The sequence below is a fragment of the Chelonoidis abingdonii genome, chromosome 2, assembly GCF_003597395.2.
Source record: "Chelonoidis abingdonii isolate Lonesome George chromosome 2, CheloAbing_2.0, whole genome shotgun sequence".
NCBI classification, from domain to species: domain Eukaryota; kingdom Metazoa; phylum Chordata; order Testudines; family Testudinidae; genus Chelonoidis; species Chelonoidis abingdonii.
The window spans coordinates 120,924,770-120,949,009 of NC_133770.1; positions in this window are offsets into that span (position 1 = coordinate 120,924,770).

Consider the following 24,240-nt stretch of genomic DNA (forward strand, 5'->3'; position numbering starts at 1 on the left):
AACAACAGAGATGTTAACTTAATGAATAATTAATACACAACTGGAAAAAATTAAATTTCCCGCACAAGTCCAGGACTTCAGCAAAGCTTTTATTCTGCATGTTAAAGCTCTTATATGATACTTCATATCAGCAAGGTGTGGAGGGACAGGGAAAGGTCACCAGTAATGTCATCCAGGGATGTGGTGTTTGCAGGGCTGGCACCCTGAGCAATGCTTCTTTATTCATTTTATTTTCCTTTACCATCCATTGCTAAAAGAAAAACAGAGACATTTATATAAACAATAATGACCTTAAATTATGTTTATTTAAGTTGATCAGCTGTTCAAAACCTGCCCAGACATAACCATCTGAAAATGACTCATGTAAAATGAGTTGGAGGTCTAAGTAAAGTTTTTAGTATAGCACAACACTCACCACCATTATTAGTGCCCTAGTTGGCCTTCCTGATGAGACTGCCGAGTAATGAATGGGCTATAGAGAATGAACTACATCCTCCCTCCTAGGACTAGTTCCTCCAGTCAGGCTGGCTGAGGTAACTTGGCAGTGTGGTGAGAAGTAGGTTGCACCTGGATTTGACCTTCAGCAGGCTTCCATCTGACCACGATCCTGATTTGGCTTGCTATGGACTCTGACCCCCATTCTGATCCATGGCCTGCCCTTGGACCCTGGTTTCAGTGGTGCCTTCAGCTCTACATCTGGCCTTGACCACTGCTCCAACCACCAGGCCTGTCCACTTAGAATCCAAAGCCTAACATTCCTTCCTCTTTCCATGTTCCTACCAATTCATCCTGTCCCCCTTCCCTCTGTTCACACCATCCTATAATCTACTTTATAGCACAATAGGGCTCCACTCTTGATTTGGGACCTTACGTGCTACCACATAATGTATACTATGTATGATCCACATAATGTACACTATTAATAATAATAATAATTGAAGGATAATTCTTTACGGTGGATGTATTATGTACTTTGCCCAGTGTAATTTTAAATGTGTCTAAGTATGGTCATATCCTTTTAGTATTTGTGGGGAGTCTTTCTTTCTCGTAGCACCTGAATGAAGGCCCCAGGCAGAATTGAAACTCTTTTGTGCCAGGCAGGCACTGTACAAATACAGAGGTAGATATACTCCATGCCCTAAAGAGTTTACAGTCTACTTCCAATGTCGTAATGCTTTTAATTTGTCTATACTTCCAGTTGGTCAATATATTTCTGGTAATGCGATGCCAGAAATGAATGCAGAGTTCCAGATATAGATAACCCATTTTCTACAGCCACTTTCTATATCAGGGAATTTTTCTGAACATTTCCTGTCATTGTTGTAACTTGCTTATCTGCATTGGTTTCAGCAATGTTGGGAGTTCTAGTGTAGATGATTCGCTGACTGCTGCCACTATTTTTAACAGTGTAGATTATACCTGCTGCGAGCAGAGCAGGGCCGGTGCAACCATTTAGGCGAACTAGGCGGTTGCCTAGGGCACCAAGATTTGGGGGTGCCAAAAAGTGGCGCCCCCCAAAATTTTTTTAAATGGTTGCAGCCACTGCTGCTGAAGGGGCTCAGCTGCCGGCAGCAGCAGCTGCCTGCCGCCGGCAGCCCAAGGTGTCCCCCGGGTCAGTGTGCCGCCGGTCAGCGTGCCCCTGAGGACAGTGCGCCACTGCCGCAGCCCAGCAGCCACGGCGGCCCCCCGCCCCCGGGGTCAGCGAGCTGCCGCTGGCAGCGGGCAGCCCAGGCGCGCCCCCCCCGGGTCAGGGAGCCACCGCTGCACGCCGGCAGCCAGGACACCCGCCCCCCCGGGGTCAGGAGCCGCCGCCTCACCCGGCAGCCCAGGGCGCCCCCCCGGGTCAGTGAGCCGCTGCCACAGCCCGGCAGCCCAGGCGCCCCCCACCGGGTGCAGGGAGCCGCGGCTCTGGTGGACCTGCCGCAGCATGCCTGCGGCAGCTCCACCGGAGCCGCGAGACCCGCGCGCGGGGCGGCGAAATGTCCCGGCGCCTAGGGCTCCAAAAACCCTGGCACCAGTCCTGGAGCAGAGTTATACGTCATGGTGGTAAAAATGCTAGCAGTAGCTGGCAGTCCAACTCTACCAGATTTCTAGAGAAATCAGTGCAGTGAAAACAGCATGTAGCAACAGTGGGAAATTTTACAGCTTCTCTAATGTGAGCATGCCCATCAGGAATTATTCCCTCTGATGCCACTGCATATGCAACCCAAAACTCTGTTGGCCTTTTTTTTCTGCCATAGCAAATATCACAGTTTGTAATGCACTATCTGCTGTCAGCGCTAGGTCACTCTCAGCAATACGGTTTTCTAGCAGCTTTCCAGTTTCACTCCTGACTGAATAAGAAGTAACAAGCAGGAGAAACATTGTTCAATGCAGCGGCTTTGCTTAGCACCACTTGTTCATATAATGGTGTTAAAGTAGATGTAGACGTTTCTGAATGAATGACTCTTTCACTGAATTATAAACAATAAGAGGACTTTAACTTACAGACAGACTGGACGGTGGATGTTGTCCCTCCCTTGGTGTTTGTCCTCCTGAGACTTAGCTTCCTGGGACATCATTCAGATGCCTAGTTCCACTGGTGATCCCACTAAGGGGAAACCTGATGAATGGGTTGAGCTTTGGACCTACAACAGTTACAAAGAGTGTGTTGATAATGATCTCCAGGCTGTAAGGGGCCTCATGTGAAGTATGGCATTTTAAAGCTATAAAACACTTAAATTCCCACCAAATGTTACAAAAAGTGACATCAAAAATAAATGCAAAGAGATGGCTAGTCACTCATCCATTCCATCCAAAGTGCAAGAATACTAGCGATGTGCAACCTTTTCGCTTACTGTTCCAGGTGCAAGGACACAGTCCTATTTAGAAACCAATACAAAGTTTCCATTGCATTGTGGGTGTAACATCCTGCAGGAGCCATGTAATGCATCTCTAATAGGAGTCCTCAGATGTAAAAGATCAACTAAAGCTCTGGGGTGAGGAATGGTTAACAACACCACTCATTTGGCTCAATAGAACTTTCTACAATAAAGAACTAAGGACCCATCACAGGCTTACCACTTTCCACTCGAAGCATAAGGTGCTTTTCTTTGATTTTCATTTTCAAATATATATAGAGAGCAGTATATTGCTCTTTTCCCCCTGGGAAGAGGATGAGAGAACAAACAATGTGACGTGTAGTCATGGAGCTTAATGCATGACTGGAAGTGCTCAGAGACATCGGCGATGATGTGGTATAAAAGCCTATACTGACTAGAATAGAGTGACACTGGACACTGTTTTGCTGCTGCTGCAGACAGAAACACTTCTATGCAAATATCCATGCTGGATTAAAGGTGAGGGGGATGTTTATCCAGGGGAAAAAGGTTAAAACACACATGTTAATTAGCAAGGTTTCCAATGACACCTGTGCAAGTGAGACTAGAACCTCTAATTTCCACCCAGGCAGACACAGCATGCTGCAAGCTCTTACACACCAAAGCCGCCACCTACCTTGGTGGCATATATACGGCTAATATTTTCACAAGAATAAGAGCTATTCCGGAATATCTCCAAAGGTGCAGGTACGATTTCTTTTAGCAGCAGGCATGCATCCTTCTCTTCTCCAGAAAGTTTTTCCCATAAACACACATTTGACACATTCCTTGCATTGTAACCCTATACTGTCTGCTAAAGTTTCAGTTCCTGTCTGTGCCTCTGAATGAAATCTCAGATCTGAAGCAGTGCCACTGTCAGCAGCAGCACAGAAAGAAGAGTGGCAATACCATACCATGCCACCCTTACTTCTGTGCTGCTGCTTCAGAACTGGGTGGCCAGAGAATGGCAGCTGCTAGCCAAAGGCCCAGCTCTGAAGGAAGCAGTACAGATGTAAGGATGGCAATATCATGCCATGCACCCTTATTTCCGCTCTGCTGCTGGCTGTGTCGCTGCCTTCAGCGCTGGGCTCCTGGCTAGCAGCCACTGCTTTCTGGTCACCCAGCTCTGAAGCAGCACTACCACCAGAAGCATCACAGAAGTAAGGGTGGCAATACTGTGACCCACTACAATAACCTTGCAACACCCACCACCACCATCACCCACTCTCTTTTTGGGCCAGACCCCTACAGTTACAACAACAGAAATTCAGATTTAACTAAGCTGATATAATGAAAATCCTATGACCATGAAATTGACCAAAATGGACCACGAATTTGGTAGGGCCCTAGTTATATTGGACAATCATTTTTACTTCAATGAAAACTGTAAGTGAGAAGAGAATACTTAACAGAGCTTATTTTTTAGGCAGAACTGTATAATCAATACTAGTTCTTTTTACCCTCCTCTCTAAGGTGCAGTAGCCTTTCATTTCTTTTTTATGCAACAGAAGAAATTCCAACTCATACCCATTTCTTGTAGGGTAGAAGTAGGTCCTCGAGAAGGCACACTCCTCCATGCTCCTCGCCTCTTTGGACATCATCTAGAGGCAGTTGATCCTCCTTTTATCCCACCTGGGTAAAACCAGCCTTGTGCACATTTTCGTCAGCCATCCTTCCTTCTGCTTTCTGGACTGAAATGAGCTCCTGGGAAAAGCCTGTGTCTGTAAGTACTGCTTTTTTTGAACAGGGAGGGGGAAAGATTCATCACAGGGAAAGAAATGAAACTGAAACTGTAAACTTAAGCTGCTGCAGTTTCCACTTACTGAGAAATGAAACTGATCACAGCTCTGTGAATCACTTCTGTGATAAGATTTTCCTTGATTATTTTGCTGCACACTCTGATATAAACATTACATATTGAGGAGGGGAGAGTATAACTGCATGACTCCATTCTGAGGCTGCATTATATGTATAGAGACATATAGCAAATGCATAAGTACTCTTAGGAATTAGGATGAGGGAAGGGTGACCCTTCACTCAGCTTCTCCCTTCTCTTGATCTGCTTTGGAAAGAGATCAGATAAATCCAAATGTCTTGTATGCTGTTTGTCTGTCTCTATGTTGTTGCTGTTTGTTATTTGTATGGTAGTATGTTCAGTCCCCTCTGAGAATCAGGATCTTATGCTAGGTTATTGTACAAGCAAAAGACATACTCTGCCTTGAGAGAACTTTCACCCAAACTAAGGATTGGTCTACACAGGGAAGTTTTACCAGCAGAATTATACCAGTAGAACTCCCCATGTGGACACTGGGAATAAGCATGTCTTCTCTAGTTTAGTTGTATTGCTTTGAAAGCACCAGAGGGACATGAAGCCAGACCACTGACCCAATTTTTGTTTGAGACTCTAGACCCTGACTAGAAAACCCTGAGTCTGGGCAGAAGCAGATCTGGCCTAATCTATTTGTTCTTTCAGGGCTATGGGTGTTTAGATTCTCCAAGAAGAACCATCACTCAGCTTGCTGAGAAATTTAAATAAGAAATACACATACGGCATCATTTTAGTTTTTCTAACATGCTTTTAATTCATTATTTTTCCTGTCAGGGCCTCTCAGCAGACTGTTTAAAAAAAAATGCCTTGGGATGGTCTTTAATCTACCTTTCAACTGGAAGCGAATGATCTAGCCACTTAAGCTACCATGGCTAGTCCTGTTGCACCCTTTCCGACACATTTACTTCAACCCTAAACGTTCTCATGCACGACTCACCTGTACTTTCCGTATCCCCTTTCCATTGAATTACGAGAAGACTCCGGTTGCGGTCAAGAATCTCGAATAAAGCTGGGTCAAAGGTCTGGCCTTGTGATCAACATTCATCAGTAAGCTATCGTTGACCTTCTTCAGACTCATATCCAGCTCTCGTCCACTGTAACCCCTAGGTCCTTTCTGCAGAATGCTGCCTAGCCACTTCGTCCCTAATCTTAGCAGTGCATGGATTCTTCCGTCCTAAGTGCAGGACTTGTGCTGTCCTTGTTGAACCTCTCAGATTCTTTAGGCCCAATCCTCTACTTTGTCTAGTCCCTCTGTACCCTATCCCTACTCTCCAGTTATTTACCACTCCTCCAGTTTGTGTCATCGCAAACTTGCTGAGGGTGCAGTCCACACCATCCTCTAGATCATTAATTAAGATATTGAACAAAACGGCCCAGGACTGATCTTGGGGCACTCCGCGTGATACTGGCTGCCAACTACACATGGAACATTGATCTCTACTTGTTAGCCTGATTAATTAGCCAGCTTTCTATCCACCTTATAGTCCATTCATCCAGCCCATACTTCTTTAACTTGCAGCAAGAAATCTGTGGAGGCCATTCAAAAGCTTTGCTAAAGTCAAGGAATACACTTCACTGCTTTTCCCTCATCCACAGAGCCAGTTATCTTGTCACAAAGGCAATTAGATTAGTCAGCGTGACTTTCCCTTGGTGAATCCATGCTGACTGTCCTTGATCACTTTCCTCTCTGTTAGGATATAGATATTCAGGCCTGTCTACAAGGCCTAAACTTTAAGAATTTAGGTGTATTCTTATACAGCTAGTTATTAGAGGTATAAAGAAGAATCAAAATCACTGTCTGCTGTGTTTAGGCTTTGTCTTACTGTGACAGTCTGAGGCCCTGTTTAGTCACATTGAAATAAGGCTATTGGTTGTTAGGAATACAATCCTGTCCATAATTCCTATCACCTCAGAGAAAAGGAAGAGCCTAGAAGATGGAAAAGGAAACTTAGTTTGTGTAGATCCTGTCTGGCAAGAACTCACTTATCAACAGACACATCTGGAAACTCTTAGGTCTGTATAGATGTAGTTGTGAAATCCTCACTTGCTATTGTTTTGTATGTTTATTTGCATGGCTCTGCTCTGTCTTGTGATTGTTTCCGTCTGCTGATAAATAATTTGTTGAGTGTAAACCAATTAAGGTGGTGGGATATAATTGGTTAAATAATCATGTTACATATGTTAGGATTGGTTAGTTAAATTTCAAGTAAAGTGATTGGTTAGGTATAGCTAAGCAGAATTCAGTTTTACTATATAGTCTGCAGTCAGTCAGGAAGTGTGGGGAGAGATGGAACAGGGCTGCATGGGGGAATGGGATCATGTTTTGCTAAAGGGGGAAATCGGACAGGGGATGGGAACAGAATCAGGGACACAGGCAAGGCTCTGTGGTGTCAGAGCTGGGAAGGGATACTTAGAAGGAAACTGGATCACGCTTGCTGGAAGTTCACCCCGATAAACATCGAATTGTTTGCGCCTTTGACTTCAGATTTGTTGCTTTTGTTCATATGAGAAGGACCAGGAGTAAGAGGGTGAAGGAATAGACCCTAACACTCTCTCTAAGTGCTTCAGATTGATTCCTTGAGGTCTGCTCCATGATTTTTCAAGGACTGAGGTGAGGCTGATTGGCCTGTAGTTCCCAGATTCGCTTCTTCCTTTTTTAAGATGTCCGCCGGAGCCGCGAGACCCGCGTGCGGGGCGGCGAAATGTCCCGGCGCCCAGGGCGCCAGAAACCCTAGCGCCGGTCCTGCCCAAGGGATGAGTGGAATGAGGATGTATCCACTTCCTGCTGACTTTTTTCCCCATAGGGGTCAGGGAGCCGCGGCTCTGGTGGACCTGCCGCAGGCATGCCTGCGGCAGCTCCACCGGAGCCGCGAGACCCGCGCGCGGGGCGGCGAAATGTCCCGGCGCCTAGGGCGCCAGAAACCCTGGCACCAGTCCTGGAGCAGAGTTATACGTCATGGTGGTAAAAATGCTAGCAGTAGCTGGCAGTCCAACTCTACCAGGATTTCTAGAGAAATCAGTGCAGTGAAAACAGCATTAGCAACAGTGGGAAATTTTACAGCTTCTCTAATGTGAGCATGGCCCCATCAAGGAATTATTCCCTCTGATGCCACTGCATATGCAACCCAAAACTCTGTTGGCCTTTTTTTTCTGCCATAGCAAATATCACAGTTTGTAATGCACTATCTGCTGTCAGCGCTAGGTCACTCTCAGCAATACGGTTTTCTAGCAGCTTTCCAGTTTCAGCTCCTGACTGAATAAGAAGTAACAAGCAGGAGAAACATTGTTCAATGCAGCGGCTTTGCTTAGCCACACTTGTTCATATAATGGTGTTTTAAAGTAGATGTAGACGTTTCTGAATGAATGACTCTTTCACTGAATTATAAACAATAAGAGGACTTTAACTTACAGACAGACTGGACGGTGGATGTTGTCCCTCCCTTTGGTGTTTGTCCTCCGTGAGACTTAGCTTCCTGGGACATCATTCCAGATGCCTTAGTTCCACTGGTGATCCCACTAAGGGTGAAACCTGATGAATGGGTTGAGCTTTTGGCACCTACAACAGTTACAAAGAGTGTGTTGATAATGATCTCCAGGCTGTAAGGGGCCTCATGTGATAGTATGGCATTTTAAAGCTATAAAACACTTAAATTCCACACCAAATGTTACAAAAAGTGACATCAAAAATAAATGCAAAGAGATGGCTAGTCACTCATCCCATTCCACCAAAGTGCAAGAATACTAGCGATGTGCAACCTTTTCGCTTACTGTTTCCAGGGTGCAAGGACACAGTCCTATTTAGAAACCAATACAAAGTTTCCATTGCATTGTGGGTGTAACATCCTGCAGGAGCCATGTAATGCATCTCTAATAGGAGTCCTCAGATGTAAAAGATCAACTAAAGCTCTGGGGTGAGGAAGTGGTTAACAACACCACTCATTTGGCTCAATAGAACTTTCTACAATAAAGAACTAAGGACCCATCACAGGCCTTACCACTTTCCACTCGAAGCATAAGGTGCTTTTCTTTGATTTTGCATTTTCAAATATATATAGAGAGCAGTATATTGCTCTTTTCCCCCTGGGAGAGAGGATGAGAGAACAAACAATGTGACGTGTAGTCATGGAGCTTAATGCATGACTGGAAGGTGCTCAGAGACATGGCGATGAGTGTGGTATAAAAGCCTATACTGACTAGAATAGAGTGACACTGGACACTGTTTTGCTGCTGCTGCAGACAGAAACACTTCTATGCAAATATCCATGCTGGATTAAAGGTGAGGGGGGTATGTTTATCCAGGGGAAAAAGGTTAAAACACAATGTTAATTAGCAAGGTTTCCAATGAACACCTGTGCAAGTGAGACTAGAACCTCTAATTCCCACCCAGGCAGACACAGCATGCATTGCAAGCTCTTACACAGCCAAAGCCGCCACCTACCTTGGTGGCATTATAGGGCTAATATTTTCACAAGAATAAGAGCTATTCCGGAATATCTCCAAAAGGTGCAGGTACGATTTCTTTTAGCAGCAGGCATGCATCCTTCTCTTCTCCAGAAATGTTTTTCCCATAAACACACATTTGACACATTCCTTGCATTGTAACCCTATACTGTCTGCTAAAGTTTCAGTTCCTGTCTGTGCCTCTGAATGAAATCTCAGATCTGAAGGCAGTGCCACTGTCAGCAGCAGCACAGAAAGAAGAGTGGCAATACCATACCATGCCACCCTTACTTCTGTGCTGCTGCCTTCAGAGCTGGGTGGCCAGAGAATGGCAGCTGCTAGCCAAAGGCCCAGCTCTGAAGGAAGCAGTACAGATGTAAGGATGGCAATATCATGCCATGCCACCCTTATTTCCGCTCTGCTGCTGGCTGTGTCGCTGCCTTCAGCGCTGGGCTCCTGGCTAGCAGCCACTGCTTTCTGGTCACCCAGCTCTGAAGGCAGCACTACCACCAGAAGCATCACAGAAGTAAGGGTGGCAATACTGTGACCCACTACAATAACCTTGCAACACCCCACCACCACCATCACCACTCTCTTTTGGGCCAGGACCCCTACAGTTACAACAACAGGAAATTTCAGATTTAAATAGCTGATATAATGAAATCCTATGACCATGAAATTGACCAAAATGGACCACGAATTTGGTAGGGCCCTAGTTATATTGGACAATCATTTTTACTTCAATGAAAACTGTAAGTGAGAAGAGAATACTTAACAGAGCTTATTTTTTAGGGCAGAACTGTATAATCAATACTAGGTTCTTTTTACCCCTCCTCTCTAAGGTGCAGTAGCCTTTCATTTCTTTTTTATGCAACAGAAGAAATTCCAACTCATACCCATTTCTTGTAGGGTAGAAGTAGGTCCTCGAGAAGGCACACCTCCTCCATGGCTCCTCGCCTCTTTGGACATCATCTTAGAGGCAGTTGATCCTCCTTTTATCCCACCTGGGGTAAAACCAGCCTTGTGCACATTTTCGTCAGCCATCCTTCCTTCTGCTTTTCTGGACTGAAATGAGCTCCTGGGAAAAGCCTGTGTCCTGTAAGTACTGCTTTTTTTTGAACAGGGAGGGGGAAAGATTCATCACAGGGAAAGAAATGAAACTGAAACTGTAAACTTAAGCTGCTGCAGTTTCCACTTACTGAGAAATGAAACTGATCACAGCTCTGTGAATCACTTCTGTGATAAGATTTTCCTTGATTATTTTGCTGCACACTCTGATATAATACATTACATATTTGAGGAGGGGAGAGTATAACTGCATGACTCCATTCTGAGGCTGCATTATATGTATAGAGACATATAGCAAATGCATAAAGTACTCTTAGGAATTAGGATGAGGGAAGGGTGGACCCTTCACTCAGCTTCTCCCTTCTCTTGGATCTGCTTTGGAAAGAGATCAGATAAATCCAAATGTCTTGTATGCTGATTTTGTCTGTCTCTATGTTGTTGCTGTTTGTTATTTGTATGGTAGTAATGTTCAGTCCCCTCTGAGAATCAGGACTCCTTATGCTAGGTATTGTACAGAGCAAAAGACATACTCTGCCTTGAAGAACTTTCAACCCAAACTAAGGATTGGTCTACACAGGGAAGTTTTACCAGCAGAATTATACCAGTAGAACTCCCCATGTGGACACTCGGGAATAAGCATGTCTTTCTCTAGTTTAGTTGTATTGCTTTGAAAGCACCAGAGGGACATGAAGCCAGACCACTGACCCAATTTTTGTTTGAGACTCTAGACCCTGACTAGAAAACCCCTGAGTCTGGGCAGAAGCAGATCTGGCCTAATCTATTTGTTCTTTCAGGGCTATGGGTGTTTAGATTCTCCAAGAAGAACCATCACTCAGCTGCTGAGAAATTTAAATAAGAAATACACATACGGCATCATTTTAGTTTTTCTAACATGCTTTTAAATCATTATTTTTCCTGTCAAGAGGCCTCTTCAGCAGACTGTTTTAAAAAAAAATGCCTTGGGATGGTCTTTATCTACCTTTCAACTGGAAGCCGAATGATCTAGCCACTTAAGCTACCATGGCTAGTCCCTGTTGCCACCCTTTCCGACACATTTACTTCAACCCCTAAAACGTTCTCATGCACGACTCACCTGTGACTTTCTCCGTATCCCCCTTTCCATTGGAATTACGAGAAGACTCCTGGTTGCGGTCAAGAATCTCGAATAAAAGCTGGGTCAAAGGTCTGGCCTTGTGATCACATTCAGCAGTAACTATCGCTATTGACCTTCTTTCAGGACTCATATCCAGCTTCTCGTCCACTGTAACCCCTAGGTCCTTTTCTGCAGAACTGCTGCCTAGCCACTTCGTCCCTAATCTGTAGCAGTGCATGGGATTCTTCCGTCCTAAGTGCAGGACTCTGTGCTTGTCCTTGTTGAACCTCATCAGATTTCTTTAGGCCCAATCCTCTACTTTGTCTAGGTCCCTCTGTACCCTATCCCTACTCTCCAGTATATTTACCACTCCTCCCAGTTTTGTGTCATCTGCAAACTTGCTGAGGGTGCAGTCCACACCATCCTCTAGATCATTAATTAAGATATTGAACAAAACGGGCCCCAGGACTGACTCTTGGGGCACTCCGCTTGATACTGGCTGCCAACTACACATGGAACCATTGATCTCTACTTGTTGAGCCTGATAATCTAGCCAGCTTTCTATCCACCTTATAGTCCATTCATCCAGCCCATACTTCTTTAACTTGCCAGCAAGAATACTGTGGGAGGCCCATATCAAGCTTTGCTAAAGTCAAGGAATAACACTTCACTGCTTTTCCCTCATCCACAGAGCCAGTTATCTTGTCACAGAAGGCAATTAGATTAGTCAGGCGTGACTTGCCCTTGGTGAATCCATGCTGACTGTCCTTGATCACTTTCCTCTCTGTTAGGATATAGATATTCAGGCCTGTCTACAAGGCCTATACTTTAAGAATTTAGGTGTATTCTTATCACTTAGCTAGTTATAGAGGTATAAAAGAAGAATCAAAATCACTGTCTGTCTGTGTAATGGCTTTGTCTTACTGTGACAGTCTGAGGCCCTGTTTAGTCACATTGAAATAAGGGCTATTGGTTGTTAGGAATACAATCCTGTCCTGATATTCCTATCACCTCCAGAGAAAAGGAAGAGCCTAGAAGATGGAAAAGGAAACTTAGTTTGGTAGCATCCTGTCTGGCAAGAACTCACTTATCAACAGACACATCTGGAAACTCTTAGGTCTGTATAGATGTAGTTGTGAAATCCTCACTTCTGTATTGTTTTGTATGTTTATTTGCATGGTCTCTGTCTGGTTCTGTGATTGTTTCCGTTGCTGTATAATTATTTTGTTGAGTGTAAACCAATTAAGGTGGTGGGATATAATTGGTTAAATAATCATGTTACAATATGTTAGGATTGGTTAGTTAAATTTCAGTAAAGTGATTGGTTAAGGTATAGCTAAGCAGAATTCAGGTTTTACTATATAGTCTGCAGTCAGTCAGGAAGTGTGGGGGAGAGATGGAACAGGGACTGAGGATGGGGAATTGGGATCATGTTTTCTAAAGGGGGAAATCGGAAAGGGATGGGAACAGAATCAGGGACACAGGCAAGGCTCTGTGGTGTCAGAGCTGGGAAGGGGATACTTAGAAGGAACTGGAATCACGCTTGCTTGGAAGTTCACCCCGATAAACATCGAATTGTTTGCGCCTTTGGACTTCAGATATTGTTGCTTTTTGTTCATATGAGAAGGACCAGGGAAGTAAGAGGGTGAAGGAATAAGACCCTAACACTCTCCTAAGTGCTTCAGATTGATTCCTTGAGGTCTGCTCCATGATTTTTCAAGGGACTGAGTGAGGCTGATGGCCTGTAGTTCCCCAGATTCTGCTTCTTCCCTTTTTTAAAGATGGGCACTACATTAGCTTTTTCCAGTTATTGGGACCTCCCCCGATCGCCATGAGTTTTTCAAAGATAATGGCCAAGTGCTCTGCAATCACGTCAGCTACGCCTTTAGTGCCCTCAGATGCAGCACATCTGGCCAGGGGTGGCTCTATGTATTTTGCCACCCAAGCACGACATCAGGCGGCTTTTGGCGGCGTGCCCCGGGGTCCGTTGGTATGCAGATTCGGTGCATGCCTGCGGAGGTCCCACGGTCCCATGCCTTTGCATAACCGCTGCCGAATTGCTGCCAAACCGTGGACTGATGGACCTCCTGCAGGCATGCCACGAGGCAACCTGACTGCACCTCACAGCGCCAGCAGGCGCCCCCCCGTGGCTTGCCGCCCAGCACGCACCTTGGAGCCCTGGTGCCTGGAGCCGCCCGTGCATCCGCCCCATGGACTTGTGCTCATCCAGCTTTTCTAAATAATCTGAACCACTCTTTCTCCACAGAGTGCTGGTCATCTCCTCCCATGCTGTTCTGCCCAGTGCGCAGTCTGGGAGCTGACTTGTTTGTGAGACAGAACAAAAAACCATTGATACATTAGCTTTTTTCACATCCTCTGTCACTAAGTTGCCTCCCTCACTCGTAAGGGGCCCACACTTTCCCTGACTTTCTTCTTGTTGCTAACATACCTGAAGAAACCCTTCTTGTTACTTTTAACATCTCTTGCTAGCTGCAACTCCAGTGTGATTTGGCCTTCCTGATTTCACTCCTGCATGCCTGAGCAATATCTTTATACTCCTCCCTGGTCATTTGTCCATCTTCCACTTCTTGTAAGCTTCAATTTTTTTGTGTTTAAGATCAGCAAGGATTTCACTGTTAAGCCACACTGGAGCTGGTCGCCTGCCATATTTATTATTCTTCCTACACCTCAGGATGGTTTGTTTCTACAACCTCAGTAGAGATTCTTTAAAATACAGCCAGCTCTCCTGGACTCCTTTCCCCCTCAAGTTATTCTCCCAGGGGATCCTGCCCATCAGTTCCCTGAGGGAGTCAAAGTCTGCTTTTCTGAAGTCCAGGGTCCGTATTCTGCTGCTCTCCTTTCTTCCTTGTGTCAGGATCCTGAACCTGAGCAGAGTCTCTCCCAGGTCTCCTTGCCTGGAGAGTTTCTTTGTCTTCCAGTCCTTCTTCTACCTTCTGGTCCCAGCCACCAACTGACCTGCTTAGGCCCTACAGCTCCTTTTAACTGAGCCTACTGGGCTCTGATTGGCTGCTGCTCAGCTGCCTCCTAACCCCACAGGTGTCTAAATCCACTAAGTGCCTCAAAATCCATCACCACAATGCACATAGGCCCTGATCTTTACTTGGGTCTCAACAAAGCCTTCAGTACTCTGGCACTCAGCATTTGGCTATTAGATAATCAAATAAGTTCAAATGCCGGCAGAAATTATTGGCCAAAGTGGGGTTTTATGCTCAACTCTATGGAATTTCTCTGTCTGTAATGTAATAACTTTTGAACATTGCATCCAATTAATTCTAAAATTCCAAGGAATGTTCTAGGTATCAGTGGGTGGAATCCTATTGATATTGGTGAAAACTGGAAAACCAGAATGGGAAAATGGGGAGCACACAGAGTCCCTTGCATCCAGTTACCAGACACAGCAGCTTCATCCAGATCTGTAATTGCCTACAGATCAAAGAACCAGATGATGGCATCAATTAACATCTTCCAGCTTAACAACATCCCCCATCTCAGCTCTGCCCATCCTTCCAACAGAGTTTAGAATATTGACACCTTGAATGACTTATCACCCACAGAGAAAGGAAACTAAAAAGGAATGGTGGGGGAAAATGGAATAGCCCCTGGCATAGGAAGAACATGGGGACTCTGGCATGTGTGGAAGAGGGGAATGGGGGGCACACAGAGCCCATAACGTAGGGGGACAATGATATGGTATGGGGAGAAGGAGAATGGGGGGCAGGTGAGGAGTATAGGGTATGCACACAGAGCTTTGGGCATGAGAGGTTACAGGGAGTCCATGAAATACAGTGGTATGGGAACGTGACACACAGGAAGCTTGGGTGGTGGAATGAAGGGATGCAAGTACCACCTGGTGTAGGCCATGAACTTAGTCTACAGAAGCAATAAACTGTGCAACCCTCTAATATTGAAGAACATTTTAAAAAATAGGGCCATAAGTTAATCCCGAATTAACTTGGGATGGATGTGTGGAGCTCATTCTTCATTTGCAATATTAGCTAGACAGCTCTTTAGCGATCACTTTATCACAGAAGCCTCATCAGCAATTGTTCTTGTCCATCAAGCCAAAGGATTGGTTCAAAATCTCAAAGTTCTGGTATAGCTACAGAATGACTTTACATTTTCTCACTGATCTTATCACCAATGTTCTCATTTTTACTATATAATTATAAAATAAATCAATTGGAATATAAATATTGTACTTACATTTTAGTGTACAGTATATAGAGCAATATAAAAAAGTCATTATCTGTATGAAATTTGAGTTTGTATTGACTTCACTAGTACTTTTTATGTAGCCTGTTGTAAAACTAGGCAAATATCTAGATGAATTGATGTACCCCTTGGAAGATCTCTGGGTACCCCCAGGGATACGAGTACCCTGGTTGAGAGCCACTAGTCTACACAGGAAAAATTAGGCCAGATGACTGTCATTCCTGGTGGGACCACTCAGGGTTCTTTAGCAGACTTGTTGCTCTGAACAGCTGAATTCTGTCCTTAGTTTGATGAGATGTGTCAAGACTGGCATGTTTGGCAGGGCAGAGGGGATGAGAATGATGTAAAAAGAAACAGGTGAATAAGCAGGGAGAGGCAGAATTATACTGATCCTTAAAGGCAAGGTCAAGAAGCTTGAGGTAGTAGAGGAGGGGAACCCAGTGCAAAGATTTAAGCGTTCAATGGAACTACTCAGTGAGGAAAGGGCTGCAAAATCTAGCTCATTGTAGCAGCAAATCTGATAAAGATGATGTGAGCAGGACCAGAGGACCTGGTGGTAAAACCACCTGAGCTCCACCTACACTAGTGCTTTCACTCTTGTTACCAGTGGTGGAATTGCACCAGTGATGAATTATTGGTTTGAAGTTTGCTAATATAGACAAAGCCTTAAAGAGTAAAGGTATGTCTGTACTGCAATCACTGGGTGTGCCTGTAGCTTTGGACATACCTGAGCTGGCTTCAATCTAGCTAGCTCAGGTACTGGAGCAGTGAAGCCAGGGCCCTAAAAGTAATTACCTAGAGTCCCTGGCAGGTTTGTACACTGCCGCATACATTGACGAAGTTTCACTGTTCTGCTAGGTTAAAGCTACAATCATAGCCTGTGCTTGCAGTGTACGTGTACATGTACCCTAAGGGTCAATTGGTATAAATAGGCATAAGCACCTCTGAAGTCAAAGCAGTTTAGGAACACAGGAAATGCCATACTGGCTCAGACCATTGATACATCTAATCCAGTGTCCTGTCACAGGTGGTGGCCAAGACCATCTGCTTCAGAGGAAGGTGCTAGAACCCCTACATTAGCCATTTATAGGATAACCTGCCCTCATGCAAAATTGCTTACTAACCCCTACTAATTAGAGTTGGCTAAAGCTCTGAATCATGAATGTTTACACCCTTTCAGAAATCCTTGATTACTTGTAATATTTATCATGTGAATACTCTTGTTATACAGATAAAAATCAAGTCCTTCTGGAATCCTTCTAGGATCTTGGCCTCTGACTACACATGGGGGAAGTTTAATTAATCTTTTGGTTTTCCTTCTCCTATCAGTCTTCATGAGTTACTCTGAGCTGAATGATATTCTGTCAGATCCTAAATAGCAAAGCTAGATTAAAAATGCTTATTTTCCCTGCATGCCTCTCAGCCAGGGCTCAAATTGGGCCAGCTTGGAGAACAAGGACTATTTTCTTGAGGTGGCCATCTTGTGCTGCAGAATCTCAGCTTTCAGTTTATTATTTTTAATTATTAATTATTATTATTATCATAGTAATAGTGGATCACAAGCTAAATATGAGTCAATGGTGTAATGCTGTTGCAAAAAAAGCAAATATCATTCTGGGATGTATTAGCAGGAGTATTGTAAGCAAGACATGAGAAATAATTCTTCCGCTCGAGTCCATGCTGACTAGGCCTCAACTGGAGTACTGTGTCCAGTTCTGGGTGCGATATTTCAGGAAAGATGTGGACAAATTGGAGGAAGTCCAGAGAAGAGCAACAACAATGATTAAAGGTCTAGAAAACATGACCTATGAGGGAAGATTGAAAAAATTGTGTTTGTTTAGTCTGGAGAAGAGATGACTGATAACAGTTTTCAAGTACATAAAAGGTTGTTACACGAAGGAGTGTAAGCCGGTGCTTCCGGGGCCCGTCCCCTCAGGTGCGACGGGGAGCCAGGGTGCCTCTTTCCAGGCGGCCGGACGGCTCCGGCGCCGCTCCCGTACTCGAGGCCTGAGCAAATAGCAGTCTATAGGCCCTGGCCCTTAGACAGGGCGGGGCAGCAAACAGTCAGGCTCAGCTCAGGGGCTGAGCAAACAGAGTCTATAGCCCAAGCCCTCAGGCAGGGCGGGGCAGTAAACAGTCAGGCTCAGCTCAGGGGCTGAGCAAACCGAGTCTATAGCCCAAGCCCTCAGGCAGGGCGGGGCAGCAAACAGTCAGGCTCAGGTCAGGGGCTGAGCAAACCAAGTCTATAGCCCAAGCCCTCAGGCAGGGCGGGGCAGCAAACAGTTCAGGGGGCTCTGGCCCTTTGTAGCAGAGCAGAGCAGAGAACAGTTTAGGGGCTCTGGCCCTTTGTAGCAGAGCAGAGCAGAGAACAGTTTAGGGGCTCTGGCCCTTTGGAGCAGGGCAGAGCAGAGAACAGTTTAGGGGCTCTGGCCCTTTGGAGCAGGGCAGAGCAGCAAACAACTATAGCTGTGGGTGAAGGGGGATACTGCCACCCGGTTATGGGTGGCAGGGGGAACGCAGGCCCACCCACTCCTCTGCGTTCCAGCCCGGGCCCTAGTAGCGGCTGTCGCCGCTAAGGCGGTCAGTGGGGATCTGCTCTGAAACACACACTGACTGGGTGATCGGTAGGGATCGTGGCCGATACACACGACCAGAGGCTTGGGGTCCTCTGCGGCCTGACTGTGGTCAGCTGCCCCCGGGCTACTTCCAATCCCCCCTTCTCCCGGTACCTGTCCTTCCTCGACGTCTGTCGGCGGGTCCCAGACTGTGGGTTCCTCGGAGACCTGGGAGGCAGTAGGGTCCGGTGGTTCCCCCGGATAGCCGGCACAGGGTCGTTGCGGCTGGGGTTCCTCGGGGTACCTGGCGCGGGGCAGGTCCGGCCAATGCTCCTCTGGATAGTGGGCCTGAGGTAGGCTGGGCCGAGCGGGAGCTCGGGCCTCCACGTCCGTCCTCCTCGGCGACCGGTGCTGAACTGAGCTCTGAGCCCTGGATCTTATACTTCCTGTCCCGCCCCTTGACTTCCGGGGGGCGGGAACAGGCGGTAGTGGCTCCGCCCACGGGGGTGCTTGTTCTGGCTCATTCCCCTCAGGTGCGACGGGGAGCCAGGGCGCCTCCTTACAAGGAGGGAGAAAAATTGTTCTTCTTAACTTCTAAGGACAGGACAAGAAACAGTGGGCCTAAATCGCAGTAAGAGAGGTTTAGGTGGGACATTACGAAAAACTTCCTAACTGTCAGAGTGGTTAAGCACTGGAATAAATTGCCTAGGGAGGTTGTCGAATCTCCATCATTGGGAATTTTTAAGAGCAGGTTGGACAAACCCCTGTCAGGGATGGTCTAGATAATACTTAGTCCTGCCTTGAGTGCAGGGGACTGGACTAGATGACCTCTCAGGTCTCTTCCAGTTCTATGATTCTATGATTATATTATTTTAAAGTAAGCTTTTGGTTGTGACTGAGTGAAACAGCCAGGAAAAGGTTAAAGGCTACCTGCTTGTCACATGGTTAGCCTGAGACAGTTGGAATTAGATTTTACTTTACAGAAGATGGGCTATCTGCAGTGTTCTACCCTCTCTGCATCTATCATCGGTAATTGTGTAGTCAAGACAAAAACAGATTGAGGTTGCAGACAGTCAGGTGGTATTAATTAAGAGTAACAATAACAGACTCCCTGCAAACTAAGATAACATAATAAAAGCTTGGTTGTTAACACAAATGATGTAAATAGGGGTGAACCCCAGAGCCCCAAACCCTATACACAATAGGATACACAGGACTAAACAATGAGGACTATACCATATCTTGCAGACACTGGAAGGAGAACAGGAACAGGGACACAGACGGGAACCAGATTCTCAGGGACAGGTGCCAGGAACAGGAACACAACAGGAACCAGACCTGAGGAACTTTGGTGACAGGTAAGTAGATCTACAGTATGATTTCTTCTGTCTTCTATTCTTGATCTTGTCATCCTCTGTGCTGAATGCAAACACAATCTCACGTGATGATGGAACAGGCAAGGACACTGGTAGACGTTAATGGTTCACCTCAAGTCCTAATTCCCTCAGGGGTCTAGCTAATAGCAAGGCTGGTATTCTGTGGGAGGTTTTCTATGACTCACTGGGATGACCTGCTTTCACAGCATCCAGAGACACAGAGTGCCCCTCAGAGGGTGACACTCTCTTGTATGCATTCTCTGTTGCTAGGCAGATTCTACTGCCATGAGACACTATCTTTCTCACACCAAACTCGAAAAGAGAGCCAAAAGTTGAAGGAGAAGAGATGCCAAGATGTAGGACAGGTTGTCCTTTTAACAATCCAAAATGGCAACTGTGTACACTTAATAAATAGAATCTTTCCTACCCAACGACATGACCCAACAGGGGATTGAAGTGAAAGGGGAGTGTTCTCCTTCCAGGACAGAAAGGCAAAGGGGAAAGGCCTCTGGGGATTGCAGCCTGCTTGGGGCAGGGGAACTGTTTGGTTTTGTGCAATAGTTTTGTTTTTGGGTCCTGCAAGTGACTGGTTCTTGGGAGAAAATTTCTACTTATTTTTTCCCAGTCTGACCATTGAAGCCAACAAACCAGAAGGAAGAAGAGCACAGGAAAGGGGAACATATGAGCTGAACCAACGTAAGAAGCCCAAAGAGCCCAGAGACACATCTGTGCCTCACCGAGGGGGAGCCAATCCTGTATTTAAACATCTATAATATTTCCTGTGAATGGCATCTCATTTTGGCATCTCAAGTGGGTGGAGCTTCATTTGTGGACAGAGCTTTGAAGAGTTCAGCTTCACTTTTTTCTTTTCAAATCGACCCATTCTCAATACATCTTCTGTTTCTCTACAGAAGTGATCACTCACCTTGTCATGTTCTATCTGTGCAACTGCACCTGTGAAAATGTGATAGTCAAAGAGTTTAACTTAAAAATCTATTCGATCAATTACATTTTGGAGACCCTATATTTCCAAAGCAGATGTACTGAAAAAGCTCTTAGATTCTCAGATTGAAAGAAACGGTCTTTACATATTATGGGCTAAATTTTCAACAATAGCCTCTCAATATATGAACCCCAATTTTTCCATGTGCAATGCAATGGAACTTTTATACCTGCAAACTAAGTAGCTGAATGTCTAACTATTTGACTTTGTGACATGGAAAGCCAAGTTCTTGGCTGTTTAAAAATATGTGCCTAAAAGTGCATTCTCTTTTATGGAGACTGCAAAATCAGAGGCTTGGTCGAAAACACTTGGAATATTTTACCCAGAGGCATCCTTTCCATCTTTGGTTTCTTTAAACATGTAATAGCAAAGGAAACAGATGTACATGCGGTTCTTATATATTTCCCCAAGGAATGATCTGATTCACTTGTATGTGTGTGGAAATATATTGTTGTCCTTTTAGTATGTTTTCCTTGAAGTCCTGATTGATGTGCCACTTAGGTATATTTTTCTCATAATGAAGCTTGGCAGCTGATCGCAAATATTAATCTCTGCATACCCTGCTTTTGATAGTCACCTTTTTTCATTCTAATAACACTGAAGTCATTTTTTCATAAACATTTTCCCCATAAACTCCATTTAAAAAGAGATTATTCAAACAGCTTTTGAACAATTAGTCTTTTGAGGGGTTTAATTGGAAAAAATAAACCTGTAGAGAATCTAACTGCACCAAAGATCTCCAGTATCCAAGATTATCTATCTGTCACCTTGTGACCTATTTCCTTCACACTACCTTTTAATTTTTGTAGCAATTATAGTGTATATGGATAATACCTATTAGCATATTTATGGTCATTGCTTCATATTTATTGTCTGCACAACTCATTAATCTTCATCTAATGTGTGGGGCTGACAGCTCAATCTATTTTGCAATCTCTGGGCAGCAGCCATATCCAAAAAGCCTTTGTTTCTCTGTAAATAAACTGTGTTCAGGAGCAGAGGACAATGGTGCATCATACAGTGATTGACACAAGCCATGGCTGCTAATCAAAAGTAGATTTTATTACCAGCTGAGTCAAGTGCATTATGGGGCCATTGTTCTAGTGCTGTCAGGGCAAGAGCATACGTAGTCAGTCACCTTCTCAAGATGGGTTGATTGTTCTCCAAGATTAGACAGAGTTGCCTTATTATCCATCCTAGACAACAAGGCATCTCACCCAAACAGACGCCTTTGCAGAAACTGCCTGTACGTTGAATTGATTTGAATTGCTAATGCGTAATCTGTCCAGCACAGATGTGCAATGAATATTTGGATGTTGTTTTGCATGTCAGTTGAGAAGGCTGAATGATGAGGTGATGATTATTCAACGATCGGTATTGGACATTCGCCAACAGTTGAGTTTGGGCACTCACACTGACAGTTATCAGATCAGCTTCCAAAGTCTCTTTTCTTCAGTTTGGTGACAATTTATGTTAGAAGATAATGTAACTCTCTCATAGTTGACAGAGTTGGCAGTAATTTTCATTTTTTCCAAATAATTAAATTTTTCGCTTTACCCAAGCTAAGAAAGATATAAGCCATATGCAGCTGAGGCATATATTCCTAGACACTTGTAGACCACTCCGTTTGAAATGATAATAGAAAGCTGTTTTGAGATGTCCAAAATTACATTTTCATTCTTTTTTCACAAACATAGATGGCACATATTTTGTTAGTTGCAAAACTATATAATTTTAAAGATACAGATGAATTGGGAGAAGGTAGGAAGATTGTTATGAAAACATACTAGAAAAGTAATCCAAAATGACAAAATACTAATAATAGTTGTTAAAAATATGAATATGGCACTATGCCTGAGCTAAAAGGTTAAAATTGTAGACTGGTGTGATACAAATAGTGCTTTGTGATTTTCATTTCTGTTCTTATCACGTCACCACCAAAACCAACACTACACATGAATGAAAGCATATACTTTATAATGATTCATACCTGAAAAGCAGGAAAAAAATGTACATTTAGAATACAATAGCTTAGTGGCTACATCTAGGCTATCGTCAGAAACTCTGAGATTGATGTAGATGTCCCTGTTTTTTCCAAAGACACTACAAACTTTATTTTTGCTCTCAGATATTTTTCATTAGATCCCTACTCACAAACTTGCACATAATGCACCTGACTGACAGGCCAGAGCTAGCATCTCCATCTGCTCAGAATCCTCAGCAGTGAACTCTTTCCAGCAGTTAGGCACCTAAATCAGGTCAGATGTTTAGTTAGCCTGTGCCCTAGCAACTGGAACCATTTTGTGCGCTCTCTTTCTCTGACTCCAGATCATACGCAATACCTCTCTCATGCTTTACCTTGCATTTCCCTCTTTTGTGTGGATGCTGTGCTGCCCTCTCCTCAGGGCCGGCTCCAGGCACCTGGGGTGGCACATGCTAAGGGGAGGCATTCCATCCATTCTTGGGGTGGCAGAGTCTGGGAAGATTTTATGGAGGGGGGAAATCAAGGAGCAGTCAGAGTGGGGGGTTTTTGTTTATTTTTGCTTGGGGCAGCAAAAATGGTAGAGCCGGCCCAGCCTCTCTTACCTATTGGTGGTTTGCACTTGGTCCTCGTGCTGCAGGGTCTGACTGGTATCAAGTTATAGGTATGATCAGAACCTGATAGGCATCTCCTGCACCCCAGATTTGAGAATCCCACTTCAAGGCCTCCAGGTCTTTGGACTGAGCTATGGTTTCTAGCCAATCATAAGCTTTGGGCCACATCAGTGCTTTGGCAGCTTTGAGAATGCCAATTGGCAGAAACATAGGCACCTAGAGGATGTAAGTGTCTATGGGATTAGGTGGCACCTGAACAGTGGTTTTGAAAATGTCAGTAGTGCCTAAATGGTGGACTTAATACATCTGAGGATCTGGACCTTAACTTCCAAGCAGTATTTCAACCACAAGACCATTATTCGCCCCCTAAAACTAAAACTTTTATTTGCCAACATATTAACTATATCTTTGCATCAGTTGCTTTCAAATAAATGCAAGCAGTAATGTGTCTTTATTTTGAGGTCCATATCTAAAGCTAAGGAGAATTAAGAATGCTCACAAAGCTGATATGCATTTGAATAGAGAATGATATTGCACTGTATTCTGTCAAAAGAACCTCTAGATACTAACAGGCAGAAAACTTGTAAAACTATAATCTGCTGATTGAAAGTTCCATTTGGTCACTGGATTATACTCTTCCCTCATATGAAAGTCTCTTAGCTAAACTTCTTGCTCTAAGTGACATGCATGCTTATAGCCAGAGTATTTGAAAGAAAAAATGTATTAGTCAGTTCCTGGAATCTGCAGGAACAGACAAGAGTGAAACAATGATATTATGATAATAAATCCTTCAGGAACCTAGAGGGCAAACTCATGAAGCCAGCAGATTACATATATAAGCAGTTAATTGGTTGTAGCTCTCCCCAAGACATTATAAAGCTTTCTCTGCAAGAAATGTAGTGGAAATAAATATAAACTGTGAAGAAACTGAATTAATAGATAAATTATTACTTACTTGTAAGAGTGCTGAACTCCTTGCTGCTATTCAAATATAATCAAAATTGCTTATCGAATGTAACCCACTGCCAAATATGCTAATTGTGAATGTTACATAACTATTTGCAATTATAACAGCCTTTAAAACCAGAGTTCATTAGTTCACAGACACTGGATGAGTAACCCAAGGATATGGCACAATGTAACAAACATTAGGCATTGGAAAGGGAGGTATGACTCTCTAGCAAAGGCATT